We start from the raw sequence: 18041 nt of genomic DNA on the forward strand, positions 1-18041 counted from the left end.
ATGGAATGGAATAGAATGGAATGGATTTGAATCGCATGGAATGGAATGGAATGGAACCTACCCGAGTAGAACGGAATGGAATGGAATGGAATGGAATACAATGGAATGGAATGGTATGGAATCTATCCGGGTTGAACAGAATCGAATGGAATGGAAATGAATGGAATGGAAGGCAATGGAACGGAACGGAATAGAATGCAAAGGAATGGAAAGGAATGGAATGGAATGGAATGGAATGGAATGGAATGGAATGGAATGGAATGGAATCTACCCGAGTAGAACAGAATGGAATGGAATGGAATGGAATGGAATGGAATGGACCCAAGAAGAACGGAACGGAATGGAATGGAATTGAATGGAGTGTAACGGAACGGAATGGAATGGAATGGAATGGAATGGAATGGAATGGAATAAACTCGAGTAGAACGGAATGGAATGGAATGGAATGGAATGGAATGGAACGGAATGGAATGGAATGGAATCTACTCGAGTAGAATGGAACGGAATGGAATGGAATGGAACGGAATGGAATGTACCCGAGTAGAACAGAATGGATTGGAATGGAATGGAATGGAACGGAATGGAATGTAAAGGAATGGAATGCAATGGAATCTCCATGAATAGAACGGAATGGAATGGAATGGAATGGAATGGAATGGAATGGAATGGAATGGAATGGAATGAAATGCAATGGAATGGAATGGAATGGAATCCAACTGAGTACAACGGAACGGAACGGAACGGAACGGAATGGAATCTACACGTGAAGAACTGAATGGAATCAAATGGAATGGAATGGAATAGAATGGAATGGAATGGAATGGAATGGAATCTATCCGAGTGGAAAGGAATGGAATGAAATGGAGGGGAATGCAATGGAATGGAAGGGAATAGAATGGATTCTACCCGAGTAAAGCTGAAAGGAATGGAATGGCATTGAATGGAATGGAATGGAATGGGATGGAATGGAATGGAATGGAATGGAATGGAATGGAATGGAATGGAATGAAATGTACCCGAGTAGAACGGAATGGAATGGAATGGAATGGAATGGAATGAAACGGAAAGAATGGAATGGAATGGAATGGAATGGAATCTACAGGGGTAGAATGGAATCGAATGGAATGGAATGGAATCTACAGGAGCAGAATGAAATGGAAAGTAATGTAATGGAATGGAATGGAATGCAATGCAATGGAATGGAGTGGAATCTACACGAGAAGTACGGAATGGAACGGAACGGAACGGATAAAAATGGAATGGAACGGAAGGGAACGGAATCTACCCGAGTAGAATGGAATGGAATGGAATGGAATGGAATGGAATGGAATGGAATGGAATGGAACGGAACGGAAGGGAACGGAACGGAACGGAAGGGAATGTACCCGAGTAGAACGGAATGGAATGGAATGGAATGAAATGGAACATAAAATAACGGAGGGGAATGGAATGGAATGGAATGGAATCTACCCGAGTAGAACGGAGCGGAACGGAAGGGAAAGGAACGGAACGGAACGGAACGCAATGGAATCTACCAGAGTAGAACGGAATGGAATGGAATGGATTGGAATGGATTGAAATGGAATCTACCAGAGGAGAACGGAACTGAGTGGCATGGAATGGAGTGGAATGGAATGAAATCTACCCGAGTAGAACGGAACGGAATGGAACAGAACGGAACGGAATGGAATCTACCCGAGTAGAACGGAAGGGAATGGAATGGAATGGAATGGACCCGAGAAGAACGGAACAGAATGGAATGGAATGGAATGGAATGGAATGGATTGGAATGCAATGGAATGGAAAGGAATGGAATGGAATGGAATGGAATGGAATGGAATGGAATGGAATGGAATGGAATGGAATGGAATGGAACGGAATGGAATGGAATGGAATGGAATCTACCCAAGTGGAAAGGAATGGAATGGAATGGAATGGAATATAATGGAATGGAATGGAATGGAATGGAATGGAATCTACCCAAGTAGAACTGAACAGAACGGAACGGAACGGAAGGGAACGGAATGGAATCTACAGGAGAAGAACGGAATGGAATGCAATGGAATGGAAAGGAATGGAATGGAATGGAATGTACCCGAGTAGAATGGAATGGATTGTAATGCAATCGAATGGAATGGTATCAAATGGAATCTACCCGAGTAGAATGGAATGAAATGCAATGGAACGGAATGGAAATGAATGGAATGGAACAGAATGGAATGGAATGGAATCTACCCCAGTAGAACGGAGTGGAATGGAATGGAATGGAATGGAATGGAATGGAATGGAATGGAAAGGACCCGAGAAGAACGGAACGGAATGGAATGGAATGGAATGGAGTGTTATGGAATGGAATGGAATGGAATGGAATGGAATGGAATGGAATGGAATGGAATGGAACGGAATGGAATGGAATCTACCCGAGTAGAATGGAACAGAACGGAACGGAACGGAACGGAATGGAATATAACCGATTAGAACGGAATGGAATGGAATAGAACGGAATGGAATGTAATGAAATGGATTTCAATGGAATCTCCACGAATACAACGGAATGGAATGGAATGGAATGGAATAGGATAGAATGGAATGGAATGGAATGGAATGGAATGCAATGGAATGGAATGGAATGGAAACTACCCGAGTACAACGGAATGGAACGGATCGGAACGGAATGGAATCTACATGAGAAGAATGGAATGGATTGAAATGGAATGGAATGGAATGGAATGGAATGGAATGGAATGGAAAGGATTGGAATGGAATGTGCACATGTAGAATGTAATTTATTGGAATGCAATGGAATGGAATGGAATGGAATGGAATGGAATGAAATGTAATGTAATGGAATCTACACGAGTAGAATAGAATGGAATGGAATGGAAAAGAATGTAATGTAATGGAATGGAATGGAATGGAACGGAACAGAATCTACCTGAAAAGAACGGCACGGAAGGGATCGGAATGGAACGGAACTGAATGTAATCTACCCAAGTAGAATGGAATGGAATCGAAAGGAATGGAACGGAACGGAATGGAATGGAATGGAATGCAATGGAATGGAATGGAATGGAATGGAATCTACTCGAGTAGAATGCAATGGAATGGAATGGAATGGAATGGAATGGAATCTACCCGACTAGAAAGGAATGGAATGGATTGGAATGGTATGGAATCTACCAGAGTAGAACGGAATGGAATGGAATGGAATGGAATGGAATGGAATGGAATGGAATGGAATGGAATGGAACAGAGTGGAATAGAATGGAATGGAATGGAATGGAATGGAATCTACCCAAGTAGAAAGGAATGGAATGGAATGGAATGGAATGGAATGGAAAGCAAAGGAATGGAATGGTATGGAATCTACTCGGGTTGAACAGAATCGAATTGAGTGGCATGGAATGGAATGGAATGCAATGGAATGGAAAGGAATAGAATGGAATGGAATGGAATGGAATCGAATGTAATCTACCCGACTAGAACGGAATGGAAAGGAATGGAATGGTATGGAATCTACCCGAGTAGAACGGAATGGAATGGAATGGAATGGAATGGAATGGAATTGAATTGAATGGAATGGAATGGAACGGAATAGAACAGAATGAAACGGAATGGAAAGGAATGGAATGGAATGGAATGGAACCTACCCGAGTAGAACGGAATGGAATGGAATGGAATGGTATGGAATTTACACGAGTAGAACGGAAAGGAATGCAATGGAATGGAATGGAATGGAAAGGAACGCTATGGAACAGAATGGTATGGAATGGAAAGGAATGCAGTGGAATGGAATATATCAGAGTAGAATGGAATGGAATGGAATGGAATGGAATGGAACGGAAATGTACGGAAGAGAACGGAACGGAACAGAACGGAATGCAATGGAATGGAATCCACCCGAGAAGAACGGAACGGAACGGAACGGAACGCAATGGAATGGAGTCCAACAGAGAAGAACGGAACGGAATGGAACGGAACGGAACGGAATGGAACGGAACGGAACGGATTGGAACGCGATGGAATGGAATGCAATGGAATGGAAACTACCCGAGTAGAACGGAATGGAATGGAATGGAATGGAATGGTATGGAATGGAATGGAATGGAATGGAATGGAATGGAATAGAATGGAATGGATTCAACCCGAGTAGAACGGAATGGAATGGAATGGAATGGAATGGAACGGAATAGAATCTACCTGAAAAGAACGGCACGGAACGGAATGGAACGGAACGGAACTGAATGTAATCTACCCGAGTAGAATGGAATGGAATCGAAAGGAATGGAACGGAATGGAACGGAATGGAATGGAATGCAATGGAATGGAAAGGAATGGAATGGAATGAAATCTACTCGAGTAGAATGGAATGGAATGGAATGGAATGGAATGGAATGGAATCTACCCGACTAGAACGGAATGGAATGGATTGGAAAGGTATGGAATCTACCAGATTAGAACGGGATGGAATGGAATGGAATGGAATGGAATGGAATGGAATGGAATGGAATGGAACAGAATGGAATAGAATGGAATGGAATGGAATGGAAACTACCCCAGTAGAACGGAATAGAATGGAATGGAATGGAATGGAATGGAATGCAAAGGAATGTAATGGTATGGAATCTACCCGGGTTGAACAGAATCGAATTGAGTGGAATGGAATGGAATGGAATGCAATGGAATGGAAAGGAGTAGAGAGGAATGGATTGGAATGGAATCGAATGGAATCTACCCGACTAGAACGGAATGGAATGGAATGGAATGGTATGGAATCTACCCGAGTAGAACGCAATGGAATGGAATGGAATGGAATGGAATGGAATGGAATGGAATGGAACGGAATGGAACAGAATGGAATGGAATAGAATGGAATGGAACCTTCCCAAGTAGAATGGAATAGAATGGAATGGAATGGTATGGAATTTACATGAGTAGAACGGAATGGAATGCAATGGAATGGAATGGAATGGAAAGGAACGGTATGGAATAGAATGGAATGGAATGGAACGGAATGCAATGGAATGGAATCTATCCGAGTAGAATGGAATGGAATGGAATGGAATGGAATGGAATGGAATGGAATGGAATGGAATGGAATGGTATGGAATCTACCCGAGTTGAATAGAATGGAATGGAATGGAATGGAATGGAATGGAATGGAATGGAATGGAATGGAATCTACCCGACTAGAACGGAAAGGAATGAATTGGAATGGTATGGAATCTACCAGAGTAGAACGGAACGGAATGGAATGTAATGGAATGGAATGGAACAGAATGGAATGGAATGGCATGGAATCTACCCGAGTAGAATGGAATGGAATGGAATGGAATGGAATGGAATGGAATGGAATGGAATGGAATGGAATGCAAAGGAATGGAATTGTATGGAATCTACCTGGGTTGAACAGAATCGAATTGAATGGAATGGACTGGAATGGAATGCAATGGAACGGAAAGAAATAGAATGGAATGGAATGGAATGGAATTGAATGGAATCTACCCGACTAGAATGGAATGGAATGGAATGGAATGGTATGGAATCTACCCGAGTAGAATGGAATGGAATGGAATGGAATGGAATGGAATGGAATGGAATGGAATGGAATGAAATGGAAAGGAATGCAAAGGAATGGAATGGTATGGAATCTACCCGGTTTGAACAGAATCGAATGGAATGGAATGGAATGGAACGGAATGGAATGGAATGTAAAGGAAGGGAATGAAACGGAACGGAACGGAACGGAACCGAACGGAGTGGAGTCTACACGAGTAGAACAGACTGGAATCTAATAGAATGGAATGGAATGGAATGGAATGGAATGGAATGGAATGGAAAGGAATCTATCTGAGTTGAACAAAATCGAATGGAATGGAATGGAATGGAATGGAATGGAATGGAATCTACCAGAGTAGAACGGAATGGAAAGGAATGGAACGGGATGGAATTTACCCGACTAGAACGGAATGGAATGCAATAGAATGGAATGGAATGGAATGGTATGGAATAGAATGGAATGGAATGGAATGCAATGGAATGGTATCTATCCGAGTAGAACGGAAAGGAATGGAATGGAATGGAATGTAACGGAAAGGTACGGAAGAGAACGGAATGGAATGGAATGGAACGCAATGGAATGGAATCCACCAGAGAAAAACGGAACGGAATGGGACGGAACGGAACGGAATGGAACGGAACGGAACAGAATGTACTTCAATGGAATGGAATGCAATGGAATGGAATCTTCCCGAGTAGAAAGGAATGGAATGGAATGGAATGAAATGGAATGGAATGGAATGGAATGGAATGGAACAGAACGGAATAGAATGGAATGGAATGGAAAGGAATCTACCCGAGTAGAACGGAATGGAATGGAATGGAATGGAATGCAAACGAATGGAATGGTATGGAATCTACCCGGGTTGAACAGAATCGAATTGAATGGAATGGAAAGGAATGGAATGGAATGGAACGGAAAGGAATAGATTGGAATGGAATGGAATGGAATCCAATGGAATCTACCCGACTAGAACGGAATAGAATGGAATGGAATGGTATGGAATCTACCCTAGTAGAACGGAATGGAATGGAATGGAATGGAATGGTATGGAATCTACCTGAGTTGAACTGAATCGAATGGAATGGAAAGGAACGGAATGGAATGGAATGGAACGGAATGGGATAGAATGGAACGGAATGGAATGGAATGGAATCCACCCGAGAAGAACGGAATGGAATTGTAAGTTATGGAATGGAATGGAATGGAATGGAATGGAATGGAATGGAATGGAACGGAACCGAACGGAATGGAATTGAATCTACCCGAGTAGAATGGAATGGAATGGAATGGAATGGAATGGAATGGAATGGAATGGAATGGAATGGAATGCAATGGAATGGAATGGAATGAAATGGAATGGAATGGAATCTATCTGAGTTGAACAGAATCGAATGGAATGGAATGGAAGGGAATGTAATGGAATGGAACGGAATGGAATAGAATGGAATGGAATGGAATGGAATGGAATGGAATTGAATGGAACGGAACGGAACGGAACAGAACGGAATGGAATGGAATGGAATCCACCCGAGAAGAACGGAGTGGAATGGTACATTATGGAATGGAATGGAATAGAATGGAATGGATTTGAATCGCATGGAATGGAATGGAATGGAACCTACCCGAGTAGAACGGAATGGAATGGAATGGAATGGAATACAATGGAATGGAATGGTATGGAATCTATCCGGGTTGAACAGAATCGAATGGAATGGAAATGAATGGAATGGAAGGCAATGGAACGGAACGGAATAGAATGCAAAGGAATGGAAAGGAATGGAATGGAATGGAATGGAATGGAATGGAATGGAATGGAATGGAATGGAATGGAATCTACCCGAGTAGAACAGAATGGAATGGAATGGAATGGAATGGAATGGAATGGACCCAAGAAGAACGGAACGGAATGGAATGGAATTGAATGGAGTGTAACGGAACGGAATGGAATGGAATGGAATGGAATGGAATGGAATGGAATAAACTCGAGTAGAACGGAATGGAATGGAATGGAATGGAATGGAATGGAACGGAATGGAATGGAATGGAATCTACTCGAGTAGAATGGAACGGAATGGAATGGAATGGAACGGAATGGAATGTACCCGAGTAGAACAGAATGGATTGGAATGGAATGGAATGGAACGGAATGGAATGTAAAGGAATGGAATGCAATGGAATCTCCATGAATAGAACGGAATGGAATGGAATGGAATGGAATGGAATGGAATGGAATGGAATGGAATGGAATGGAATGAAATGCAATGGAATGGAATGGAATGGAATCCAACTGAGTACAACGGAACGGAACGGAACGGAACGGAATGGAATCTACACGTGAAGAACTGAATGGAATCAAATGGAATGGAATGGAATAGAATGGAATGGAATGGAATGGAATGGAATCTATCCGAGTGGAAAGGAATGGAATGGAATGGAGGGGAATGCAATGGAATGGAAGGGAATAGAATGGATTCTACCCGAGTAAAGCTGAAAGGAATGGAATGGCATTGAATGGAATGGAATGGAATGGGATGGAATGGAATGGAATGGAATGGAATGGAATGGAATGGAATGGAATGAAATGTACCCGAGTAGAACGGAATGGAATGGAATGGAATGGAATGGAATGAAACGGAAAGAATGGAATGGAATGGAATGGAATGGAATCTACAGGGGTAGAATGGAATCGAATGGAATGGAATGGAATCTACAGGAGCAGAATGAAATGGAAAGTAATGTAATGGAATGGAATGGAATGCAATGCAATGGAATGGAGTGGAATCTACACGAGAAGTACGGAATGGAACGGAACGGAACGGATAAAAATGGAATGGAACGGAAGGGAACGGAATCTACCCGAGTAGAATGGAATGGAATGGAATGGAATGGAATGGAATGGAATGGAATGGAATGGAACGGAACGGAAGGGAACGGAACGGAACGGAAGGGAATGTACCCGAGTAGAACGGAATGGAATGGAATGGAATGAAATGGAACATAATATAACGGAGGGGAATGGAATGGAATGGAATGGAATCTACCCGAGTAGAACGGAGCGGAACGGAAGGGAAAGGAACGGAACGGAACGGAACGCAATGGAATCTACCAGAGTAGAACGGAATGGAATGGAATGGATTGGAATGGATTGAAATGGAATCTACCAGAGGAGAACGGAACTGAGTGGCATGGAATGGAGTGGAATGGAATGAAATCTACCCGAGTAGAACGGAACGGAATGGAACAGAACGGAACGGAATGGAATCTACCCGAGTAGAACGGAAGGGAATGGAATGGAATGGAATGGACCCGAGAAGAACGGAACAGAATGGAATGGAATGGAATGGAATGGAATGGATTGGAATGCAATGGAATGGAAAGGAATGGAATGGAATGGAATGGAATGGAATGGAATGGAATGGAATGGAATGGAATGGAATGGAACGGAATGGAATGGAATGGAATGGAATCTACCCAAGTGGAAAGGAATGGAATGGAATGGAATGGAATATAATGGAATGGAATGGAATGGAATGGAATGGAATCTACCCAAGTAGAACTGAACAGAACGGAACGGAACGGAAGGGAACGGAATGGAATCTACAGGAGAAGAACGGAATGGAATGCAATGGAATGGAAAGGAATGGAATGGAATGGAATGTACCCGAGTAGAATGGAATGGATTGTAATGCAATCGAATGGAATGGTATCAAATGGAATCTACCCGAGTAGAATGGAATGAAATGCAATGGAACGGAATGGAAATGAATGGAATGGAACAGAATGGAATGGAATGGAATCTACCCCAGTAGAACGGAGTGGAATGGAATGGAATGGAATGGAATGGAATGGAATGGAATGGAAAGGACCCGAGAAGAACGGAACGGAATGGAATGGAATGGAATGGAGTGTTATGGAATGGAATGGAATGGAATGGAATGGAATGGAATGGAATGGAATGGAATGGAATGGAATGGAATGGAATGGAACGGAATGGAATGGAATCTACCCGAGTAGAATGGAACAGAACGGAACGGAACGGAACGGAATGGAATATAACCGATTAGAACGGAATGGAATGGAATAGAACGGAATGGAATGTAATGAAATGGATTTCAATGGAATCTCCACGAATACAACGGAATGGAATGGAATGGAATGGAATGGAATAGGATAGAATGGAATGGAATGGAATGGAATGGAATGCAATGGAATGGAATGGAATGGAAACTACCCGAGTACAACGGAATGGAACGGATCGGAACGGAATGGAATCTACATGAGAAGAATGGAATGGATTGAAATGGAATGGAATGGAATGGAATGGAATGGAATGGAAAGGATTGGAATGGAATGTGCACATGTAGAATGTAATTTATTGGAATGCAATGGAATGGAATGGAATGGAATGGAATGGAATGAAATGTAATGTAATGGAATCTACACGAGTAGAATAGAATGGAATGGAATGGAAAAGAATGTAATGTAATGTAATGTAATGGAATGGAACGGAACAGAATCTACCTGAAAAGAACGGCACGGAAGGGATCGGAATGGAACGGAACTGAATGTAATCTACCCAAGTAGAATGGAATGGAATCGAAAGGAATGGAACGGAACGGAATGGAATGGAATGGAATGCAATGGAATGGAATGGAATGGAATGGAATCTACTCGAGTAGAATGCAATGGAATGGAATGGAATGGAATGGAATGGAATCTACCCGACTAGAAAGGAATGGAATGGATTGGAATGGTATGGAATCTACCAGAGTAGAACGGAATGGAATGGAATGGAATGGAATGGAATGGAATGGAATGGAATGGAATGGAATGGAACAGAGTGGAATAGAATGGAATGGAATGGAATGGAATGGAATCTACCCAAGTAGAAAGGAATGGAATGGAATGGAATGGAATGGAATGGAAAGCAAAGGAATGGAATGGTATGGAATCTACTCGGGTTGAACAGAATCGAATTGAGTGGCATGGAATGGAATGGAATGCAATGGAATGGAAAGGAATAGAATGGAATGGAATGGAATGGAATCGAATGTAATCTACCCGACTAGAACGGAATGGAAAGGAATGGAATGGTATGGAATCTACCCGAGTAGAACGGAATGGAATGGAATGGAATGGAATGGAATGGAATTGAATTGAATGGAATGGAATGGAACGGAATAGAACAGAATGAAACGGAATGGAAAGGAATGGAATGGAATGGAATGGAACCTACCCGAGTAGAACGGAATGGAATGGAATGGAATGGTATGGAATTTACACGAGTAGAACGGAAAGGAATGCAATGGAATGGAATGGAATGGAAAGGAACGCTATGGAACAGAATGGTATGGAATGGAAAGGAATGCAGTGGAATGGAATATATCAGAGTAGAATGGAATGGAATGGAATGGAATGGAATGGAACGGAAATGTACGGAAGAGAACGGAACGGAACAGAACGGAACGCAATGGAATGGAATCCACCCGAGAAGAACGGAACGGAACGGAACGGAACGCAATGGAATGGAGTCCAACAGAGAAGAACGGAACGGAATGGAACGGAACGGAACGGAATGGAACGGAACGGAACGGATTGGAACGCGATGGAATGGAATGCAATGGAATGGAAACTACCCGAGTAGAACGGAATGGAATGGAATGGAATGGAATGGTATGGAATGGAATGGAATGGAATGGAATGGAATGGAATAGAATGGAATGGATTCAACCCGAGTAGAACGGAATGGAATGGAATGGAATGGAATGGAACGGAATAGAATCTACCTGAAAAGAACGGCACGGAACGGAATGGAACGGAACGGAACTGAATGTAATCTACCCGAGTAGAATGGAATGGAATCGAAAGGAATGGAACGGAATGGAACGGAATGGAATGGAATGCAATGGAATGGAAAGGAATGGAATGGAATGAAATCTACTCGAGTAGAATGGAATGGAATGGAATGGAATGGAATGGAATGGAATCTACCCGACTAGAACGGAATGGAATGGATTGGAAAGGTATGGAATCTACCAGATTAGAACGGGATGGAATGGAATGGAATGGAATGGAATGGAATGGAATGGAATGGAATGGAACAGAATGGAATAGAATGGAATGGAATGGAATGGAAACTACCCCAGTAGAACGGAATAGAATGGAATGGAATGGAATGGAATGGAATGCAAAGGAATGTAATGGTATGGAATCTACCCGGGTTGAACAGAATCGAATTGAGTGGAATGGAATGGAATGGAATGCAATGGAATGGAAAGGAGTAGAGAGGAATGGATTGGAATGGAATCGAATGGAATCTACCCGACTAGAACGGAATGGAATGGAATGGAATGGTATGGAATCTACCCGAGTAGAACGCAATGGAATGGAATGGAATGGAATGGAATGGAATGGAATGGAATGGAACGGAATGGAACAGAATGGAATGGAATAGAATGGAATGGAACCTTCCCAAGTAGAATGGAATAGAATGGAATGGAATGGTATGGAATTTACATGAGTAGAACGGAATGGAATGCAATGGAATGGAATGGAATGGAAAGGAACGGTATGGAATAGAATGGAATGGAATGGAACGGAATGCAATGGAATGGAATCTATCCGAGTAGAATGGAATGGAATGGAATGGAATGGAATGGAATGGAATGGAATGGAATGGAATGGAATGGTATGGAATCTACCCGAGTTGAATAGAATGGAATGGAATGGAATGGAATGGAATGGAATGGAATGGAATCTACCCGACTAGAACGGAAAGGAATGAATTGGAATGGTATGGAATCTACCAGAGTAGAACGGAACGGAATGGAATGTAATGGAATGGAATGGAACAGAATGGAATGGAATGGAATGGAATCTACCCGAGTAGAATGGAATGGAATGGAATGGAATGGAATGGAATGGAATGGAATGGAATGGAATGGAATGCAAAGGAATGGAATTGTATGGAATCTACCTGGGTTGAACAGAATCGAATTGAATGGAATGGACTGGAATGGAATGCAATGGAACGGAAAGAAATAGAATGGAATGGAATGGAATGGAATTGAATGGAATCTACCCGACTAGAATGGAATGGAATGGAATGGAATGGTATGGAATCTACCCGAGTAGAATGGAATGGAATGGAATGGAATGGAATGGAATGGAATGGAATGGAATGGAATGAAATGGAAAGGAATGCAAAGGAATGGAATGGTATGGAATCTACCCGGTTTGAACAGAATCGAATGGAATGGAATGGAATGGAATGGAATGGAATGGAATGGAATTCAATGGAATAGAATGGAATGGAATGGAATGGAATGGAATGGAATGGAATGGAATGGAATGGAATGGAATGGAATGGAACGGAATGGAATGGAATCGAATGGAATCGAATGGAATGGAATGGAACAGAACGGAACGTAACGGAACGGAACGGAACGGAACGGACTGGAATGGAATGAATCCGAGTAGAACGGAATGGAATGGAAGGGAATGGAATGGAATGGAATGGAATGGAATGGAATGGAATGGAATGGAATGGAATGGAATGGAATGGATTGGAATCGAATGGAATCGAATGGCATCGAATGGAATAGAATGTAATCAACCCGAATAGAACGGAACGGAACGGAACGGAACGGAACGGAATGGAACGGAACGGAACGGAACGGAATGGAATGGAATGGAATGGAATGAAATGATCAACCCGAGTAGAATGGAATGGAATGGAATGGAGTTGAATGGAATGGAATGGAATGAAATGGAATGGAGTGGAATCGAATGGAATGGAATGGAATGGAATGGAAAAGAATGGAATCAACCCGAGTAGAACGGAATGGAATGGAATGGAATGGAATGGAATGGAATGGAATGGAATGGAATGGAATGGAACGGAACGGAACGGAACGGAATGGAACGGAAAGAACACGAGTAGAACGGAATGGAATGGAATGGAATGGAATGGAATGGAATGGAATGGAATGGAATGGAATGGAATGGAATGGAATAGAATGGAATCAACCCGAGTAGAACGGAATGGAATGGAATGGAACGGAATGGAATGGAATGGAATGGAATGGAATGGAATGGAATGATCAACCCGAGTAGAACGGAATGGAATGGAATGGAATGGATTGGAATGGAATGGAATGGAATAGAATGGAATGGAATGGAATGGAATAGAATGGTATCAACCCGAGTAGAACGGAATGGAATGGAATGGAATGGAATGGAATGGAATGGAATGGAGTGGAATGGAATGAACCCGAGAAGAACGGAATGGAATGGAATGGAATGGAATGGAATGGAATGGAATGGAATGGAATGGAATGGAATGGAAAGGAATGGAATCAACCCGACTAGAATGGAATGGATTGGAATGGAATGGAATGGAATGGAATGGAATGGAATGGACTCAACACTAGTAGAACGCAATGGAATGGAATGGAATGGAATGGAATGGAATGGAATGGAATGGAATTGAATCGAATGGAATGGAATGGAAAGGAACAGAACGGAATGGAATGGAATGGAATGGAATGGAATGGAATGGAATAGAATAGAATCAACCGGAGTAGAACGGAATTGATTGGAATGGAAAGGAATTGAATGGAATGGAATGGAATGAAATGGAATGGAATGGAATGGATCGCAACGGAACGGAACGGAATGGAACGGAATGGAATGGATTGAACCCGAGTAGAACGGAACGGAATGGAGTGGAACGGAATGGAATGGAATGGAATGGAATCAACCCGAGTAGAACGGAATGGAATGGAATGGAATGGAATGGAATGGATTGGATTGGAATGGAATGGAATCGAATGGAATGGAATGTAATGGAACGGAATAGAATGGAATCAACCAGAGTAGAACGGAATGGAATGGAATGGAATGGAATGGAATGGAATGGAATGGAATGGAATGGAATGGAATGGAATGGAATCGAATAGAATGGAATGGAAAGAACCCGAGTAGAACGGAATGGAATGGAATGAAACGGAATGGAATGGAATGGAATGGAATGGAATGGAATGGAATGGAATGGAATGGAACCAACCCGAGTAGAACGGAATGGAATGGAATGGAATGGAATGGAATGGAACGGAATGGAATCGAATGGAATGGAATGGAATGGAATGGAATAGAATGGAATCAACCCGAGAAGAACGGAATGGAATGGAATGGACTGGAATGGAATGGAATGGAATGGAATGAACCCGGGAAGAACGGAATGGAATGGAATGGAATGGAATGGAATTTAAAGGAATGGAATCAACCCGAGTAGAATGGAATGGATTGGAATGGAATGGAATGGAATGGAATGGAACGGAATGGAATGGAATGGAATGGAATGGAATGGAATCAACCCGAGTAGAACGGAATGGAATGGAATGAAATGGAATGGAATGGAATGGAATGGAATGGAATGGAATGGAATGGAATGGAATGGAATGGAATCAACCCGAGTAGAACGGAATGGAATGGAATGCAATGGAATGGAATGGAATGGAATGGAATGGAATGGAATGGAATGGAATGGAACGGAATGGAATGGAATGGAATGGAATGATCAACCCGAGTAGAACGGGATGGAATGGAATGGAATGGAATGGAATGGAATGGAATGGAATGGAATAGAATGGAATAAACCCGAGTAGAACGGAATGGAATGGAATGGAATGGAATGGAACGGAAAGGAATGGAATCAACCCGAGTAGAATGGAATGGATTGGAATGGAATGGAATGGAATGGAATGGAATGGAATGGAATGGAATGGAATGGAATCAACCCGAGTAGAACGGAATGGAATGGAATGGAATAGAATGGAATGGAATGGAATGGAATGGAATGGAATGGAATGGAATGGAATGGAATGGAATGGAAAGGAATGGAATGGAATGGAATAGAATGGAATCAACCCGAGTAGAACGGAATGGAATGGAATGGAATGGAATGGAGTGGAATGGAATGGAATGGAATGGAATGGAATCAACCCGAGTAGAATGGAATGGATTGGATTGGAATGGAATGGAATGGAATGGAATGGAATGGAATGGAATCGAATGGAATCGAATGGAATAGAATGGAACAGAATGGAATCAATCTGAGTAGAACGGAATGGAATGGAAAGGAACGGAATGGAACAGAATGGAACGGAATGGAATGGAACGGAACGGAACGGAATGGAATGGAATGAACCCGAGTAGAACGGAATGGAATGGAACAGAACGCAATGGAATGGAATGGAATGGAATGGTATCGAATGGAATCGAATGGAATCGAATGGAAGAGAATGGAGTCAAACCCAGTAGAACGGAACGGAACTGAACAGAACGGAACGGAATGGAATGGAATGGAATGAATGGAATGGAATGGAATGATCAACCCGAGTAAAATGGAATGGAATTGAATGATCAACCCGAGTGGAATGGAATGGAATGGAATGGAATGGAATGGAATGGAATAGAATGGAATCAACCCGAGTAGAACGGAGTGGAATGGAATGGAATGGAATGGAATGGAATGGAATGGAATGGAATGGAATGGAATGGAATGGAATCGAATGGAATGAACACGAGAAGAATGGAATGGAATGGAATGGAATGGAATGGAATGGAACGGAATGGAATGGAATGGAATCAACCCGAGTAGAATGGAATGGATTGGAATGGAATGGAATGGAATGGAATGGAATGGAATGGAATGGAATGGAATGGAATGGAATGGAATGGAACGGAATGGAATCAACCCGTGAAGAACGGAATGGAATGGAATGGAATAGAATGGAATGGAATGGAATGGAATGGTATCGAATGGGATGGAATGGAAAGAACCCGAGTAGAACGGAATGGAATGGAATGAAATGGAATGGAGTGGAATGGAATGGAATGGAATGGAATGGAATGGAATGGAATGGAATCAACCCGAGTAGAACGGAATTGAATGGAATGGAATGGAATGGAAAGGAATGGAATGGAATGGAATGATCAACCCGAGTAGAACGGGATGGAATGGAATGGAAGGGAATGGAATGGAATGGAATAGAATGGAATGGAATAGAATGGAATGGAATAGAATTGAATCAACCCGAGTAGAACTGAATGGAATGGAATGGAATGGAATGGAATGGAATGGAATGGAATGGAATGGAATGGAATGGAATGGAATGAACCCGAGAAGAACGGAATGGAATGGAATGGAATGGAATGGAATGGAATGGAATGGAAAGGAATGGAATCATCCCGCGTAGAATGGAATGGATTGGAATGGAATGGATTGGAATGGAATGGAATGGAATGGAATGGAATGGAATGGAATGGAATCAACCCGAGTAGAACGGAATGGAATGGAATGGAATAGAATGGAATGGAATGGAATGGAATGGAATGGAATGGAATGGAATGGAATGGAATGGAATGGAATGGAATGGAATGGAATGGAATGGAATGGAATGGAATCGAATGGAATGGAATGGAATGGAATGGAATGGAATGGAAAGGAACGGAATGGAATGTAATCGAATGGAATCGAATGGAATGCAATGGAAAAGAACGGAACGTAACGGAACGGAACGGAACGGAACTGACTGGAATGGAATGAATCCGAGTAGAACGGAATGGAATGGATAGGAATGGAATGGAATGGAATGGAATGGAATGGAATGGAATGGAATGGATTGGAATCGAATGGAATCGAATGGAATCCAATGGAATAGAATGTAATCAACCCGAATAGAACAGAACGGAACGGAACGGAACGGAACGGAATGGAACGGAACGGAACAGAACGGAATGGAATGGAATGGAATGGAATGAAATGATCAACCCGAGTAGAATGGAATGGAATGGAATGGAGTTGAATGGAATGGAATGGAATGGAATGGAATGGAATGGAATGGAATGGAATGGAAAAGAATGGAATCAACCCGAGTAGAACGGAATGGAATGGAATGGAATGGAATGGAACGGAACGGAACGGAACGGAACGGAATGGAACGGAAAGAACACGAGTAGAACGGAATGGAATGGAATGGAATGGAATGGAATGGAATGGAATGGAATGGAATGGAATGGAATGGAATAGAATGGAATCAACCTGAGTAGAACGGAATGGAATGGAATGGAACGGAATGGAATGGAATGGAATGGAATGGAATGGAATGGAATGGAATGGAATGGAATGGAATGGAATCGAATGGAATAGATTGGAACAGAATGGAATCAATCTGAGTAGAACGGAATGGAATGGAAAGGAACGGAATGGAACAGAATGGAACGGAATGGAATGGAACGGAACGGAACGGAATGGAATGGAATGAACCCGAGTAGAACGGAATGGAATGGAACAGAACGGAATGGAATGGAATGGAATGGAATGGAATGGTATTGAATGGAATCGAACGGAATCGAATGGAAGAGAATGGAGTCAAACCCAGTAGAACGGAACGGAACTGAACAGAACGGAACG

This window comes from Gorilla gorilla, chromosome Y (genome assembly GCF_029281585.2).
Source record: "Gorilla gorilla gorilla isolate KB3781 chromosome Y, NHGRI_mGorGor1-v2.1_pri, whole genome shotgun sequence".
NCBI lineage: Eukaryota > Metazoa > Chordata > Mammalia > Primates > Hominidae > Gorilla > Gorilla gorilla.